The sequence below is a fragment of the Nanorana parkeri genome, unplaced genomic scaffold, assembly GCF_000935625.1.
Source record: "Nanorana parkeri isolate BGI_ZX_2015 unplaced genomic scaffold, ASM93562v1 scaffold2145, whole genome shotgun sequence".
Classification (NCBI taxonomy): Eukaryota; Metazoa; Chordata; class Amphibia; order Anura; family Dicroglossidae; genus Nanorana; species Nanorana parkeri.
The window spans coordinates 150,279-154,612 of NW_017308413.1; the positions used below are offsets into that span (position 1 = coordinate 150,279).

General features: G+C 47.6%; 1 long non-coding RNA gene across 1 annotated transcript; it reads left to right on the top strand.

The window, feature by feature from the left end:
• Positions 1-568: 568 nt before the first annotated feature.
• On the top strand, positions 569-3,060 carry LOC108800855. The gene is made up of 3 exons (XR_001942121.1): positions 569-599; positions 1,136-1,214; positions 2,995-3,060. It is a non-coding gene; the product is annotated as an uncharacterized LOC108800855 (long non-coding RNA).
• The last annotated feature ends 1,274 nt before the right edge of the window (positions 3,061-4,334 follow it).

The window sequence follows — 4,334 nt, forward strand, 5'->3', positions numbered from 1 at the left end:
TCCCAGTGTGCGGTAACATCAGAGGAGAGGAGCCGGTACCACTGTGCAAGACTGAAGGGAAGGACGGAGGTCAGATAGAAGACTGAAGGGAAGGACGGAGGTCAGATAGCAGACTGAAGGGGAGGGCGGAGGTCAGATAGAAGACTGAAGGGAAGGACGGAGGTCAGAGAGAAGACTGAAGGGGAGGACGGAGATCAGATAGGAGACTGAAGGGGAGGACGGAGGTCAGATAGAAGACTGAAGGGGAGGACGGAGGTCAGATAGAAGACTGAAGGGGAGGACGGAGGTCAGATAGAAGACTGAAGGGAAGGACGGAGGTCAGATGCCTCGTGGTGACGCCAGACTTGGTATGAGCCGTGCGTGGAGGCGGCACCGGCTGCTGTTGGTGACTTTTGATCTGAACTCTCCTTTGTATTTCTCCTTCTTATGACATGCGTCAGTATCCGTCCGTCTCACTCCTGCGGCCCGTTTGCTGATTACACCACCCCCTGGGAGGCCGTCCAGAATAGTACCCGCTCAGTGCTGCCCCCTGTAGCCCTGGCTGCGCTGGGATATGTGATGTCGGAGACCAGTGCCTACAGTCTGCTCTTTGTACTTTGGTAAGTTACAATATTTAAAGTGCACGTCTGCGAATAATAACACTTCTCCCCAACACATGAACATCGCATATCCTGTCTGCGAGCACAGAAAAGTACCTGGTGATCCTGCCAGAGATCCTGTGAGCTCCTAACTTCCTGTGCACTCTTATCAGCCCTGGCCTGTGCTCCTCTGTGGGCTACAGAACACCCCCACCTTCCTAGATATGAAAATGAGGAGGGGGGGGTGGGGGTTCTGTTGTGCTCACACACTTCCTGTCATACGGTGACAACTCTCCTTCCACAGAAGATGTGAATTGTCACCCTAGGAGAGGAATTGTGTTACTGGCCGGATCACTGGGTGAAGAAAAATGGAGGAAAGCCTGAAGAAGGAAGACTAATGCGGCCACCACAAGGGGACTGGTAAGCTGTTACATTGTTCTTGGGTTTTGATACATTTTGAGACTATTTGTACCCAGTTTGTGTCTGTTCTTCTACAGCTCGTCCCTCTTCTATGAATGTTCCGGCATTGTCCCAAATAATCTTTTCCGCCTTTGCAGCCTCGCGCTCACTTCCCTGGCGTCCCGCGTGCGTCAGAACGAGAAGGATGTGGAGCAGCTGAAGGATCTTTTGTCCAATGTAAGCTGAGATCTGATACTTTATACAGAGTAGGTCCCTATAGGTCCGAGAGATCCTATTCCTCATGGCGGTCATATATACAGGAAATGAGGCTTAACGTACGAGGATCATCTGACCATCCTTAGGCACCGCCCACTAGGATAGAGGGGAGGGGCTAAAAACTCCAAGGCACCACTTATTCTACTCAGCCAGCCTTGTGACCCAGTTCCCCTGACAGACAGTGCAGCTTGGTCACTGACCCATCACCAGCTTGTAACTGGACAGTAAAGGAGCAGAGGCAGACTGATGAGGTCATCCCTGGACTCTCCCCTTCCTGACAGCATGTTGACAGTGTTAGACTGATAACACTCTGCAAAGCCATATAGCTGTGACTGTCTTCAGACTCTACAGCTTAGTCACTGACACATCTCCAGCTTGTAACTGGACAGTAAAGGAGCAGAGGCAGACTGATGAGGTCATCCCTGGGCTCTCCCCTTCCTGTAAGCGTATTGACAGTGTTAGACTGATACCACTCTGCAAAGCCACATAGCTGTGACTGTCTCCCGACAGCATATCTTGGTCACTGACCTATCTCAAGCTTGTGACAAGACAATGGAAGATCAGGGGCACACTGATGAGGTCATTCCAGGGCTCTGCCCCTCCTGTAAGCATCTTGACAGTGTTAGACTGATACTGCACTGCAAACAATGTAGCCGTGACTAAGCAGAAATTGTTTCTTTATTACAGATATTTAGATCACACCAAGAATTCACACAGAGCTTTATATTCACATTAGTAATTCCAAAAGATGTCACCAGCACTCCAAAAGTAGATTCAATATATTTTAATGACAACGGTCATTCAAAATCACAAGTACTTTCGGGGGCCACGTTGGGTCCCCGTCATCAGGCTCAGAATAACACACTGTGCAACCCAAACCTACATATATACACATCTGTGACCTTTAAAAACACAGCCAATCCCGCCCCCAATTGCATAACAAGTACATCTTTCCCGCCCTGTCGGTTTTCAATTAGGTAAACAATTGGTCAGCTAACAGCTGTGTGGTAGTACCGCCCCTCTGATCAAACGCCATTGGTCTACCTAGTCATGTGGCATGTTAAACACGATCCATGGAATTACACAGTGTCAGTCAATATATAACAGAAGTGCAGAATCATACAACTGTTGACAAATGTGGTCACATATAGTTGCAATAATGAATTGTTGCAATCGTAATTTAGATATGCATATCTAAATTACGATTGCAACAATTCATTATTGCAACTATATGTGACCACATTTGTCAACAGTTGTATGATGTAGGTATGTAGGTTTGGGTTGCACAGTGTGTTATTCTGAGCCTGATGACGGGGACCCAACGTGGCCCCGAAAGTACTCGTGATTTTGAATGACCGTTGTCATTAAAATATATTGAATCTACTTTTGGAGTGCTGGTGACATCTTTTGGAATTACTACTTGACTACACGGTGCCTCCGTGGTCGCTACAAGCACCCTATTACAGACATCATCTCCTAGGAGATCCGGTAAGGAGTGCAGGAAGATACACACAATTTTATATTCACATTAGTCCCCGCCCCCAAGGAGCTTACAATCTAATGCCCCTATCCCACATACTAGGGGAAATTTAGACGGGAGCCAATTAGCCCACCAGAATGCCATGGAAGCTCCATACAGATAGTGTCCAGGCCAGGACTTGAACCAGGGACCCCAGTGCTGCAAGGAAGGAGTGCTAACCACTGGGCCGCTGCGATTCTCAGTATGTATTTGTCTATTTAGCAAATAGAAGATAAAGAATTTCTGGTCCGAAGACTGCGAGAGGCAGAAGACCAGCGCAGCCAGGAAAGCACTCCACCTCCCCCCCGCCCCAACCCCCACGACACACACACCGCAAGAGACACTTTATGGGCTTTTCACTCAAAACGGATTTCCGTTATTGGAGGAATCCGGAGAGTTTATCGGATGGCTCCATCTGAGGGGTTTCAATGAGAGACAGCCCGCCTGTAAGTGAAGTGCTTGTGCTTTGCGCTCTCTCTATAGCCAACCCACAGAGCTCTGGGAATCCTTTGTCATGTGTTGTATATTTATTTGTAAACAAGACCACCATAAAATTATATTCTCTGCAAGATTACGGGGCGGGGGAAGACGCAACAGATTTCTGGGGTAGAAGCCGGGCCCCTCGATACTTTGTGAAATAAAAACAAAAATCCTATAAAGTGTCATTGTATTTATTATCCGCATGCAGTAGTCAGAATAGGGAACGGGTAGGTGTAGGTGTTCCATTGTACAGATTTCCTTTCAAGTGAACCTTACACGCTCCACTTTTGACAGTTCGAGGAGAAACCAGATGAGATCAGTGTGACCCCCTTATGTCACTGAGTAGGGTAACATGGGGCCAGGGTATGGCAGGGGCCACAGCCAACCAACCCTCCCGGGATGGTCAAGCGCAGAAGAGTCCCATGGAGCGATGGGACAAAGGGGACATAGGAGACATAGGGATGCTGGAGGGTTGGGAGAACCTGTTCCTGAGAGCTTACAATCTAATAGGAAGGGGGAAGGGGGGTGCTATTTGCATTTGTTGTGCGGGACTTGACAGGGTCTCTTTACTGTATGTATATGAATGAGCTTGAGAAATCATTGCAGCCAATGTGCTTCCTCCGAAATATTCTGGTGAATCAGGTGTCTGTATGAAGACTGTCCTGCCACCCAGATACCAAACCTTTACCTCTCCATCGGGCTCCCCCCTTCCCATTAGATTGAGCAGAGTCCTCCAACCCTCTTGTACCTGCACTGTCTCCCTGTATACTGTATAGCAGTGGTCCCCAACCCCCGGGCCGCGGACCGGTACCGGTCCGTGGATCAAATGGTACCGGGCCGCGGAATTCGTATCGCCCGGGACATGTATTTCCGGGCAAGTGCTTTTTACACTTTTTTTTTCTCTCTTAAATGAGCAGCAGGGGATTTGCTAACCCCTGTGTGATAGCAATACAGTTAAGTTTAAAAATAAATAGTAAAAAAAAAAATATTAAAAACGTAACAAAATAAAAATGTAAAAAATAATAAAACAAATGAAATGTTTCCAAAGTAAATAAAAATTGAATAAATGAAAACCAGCCCCA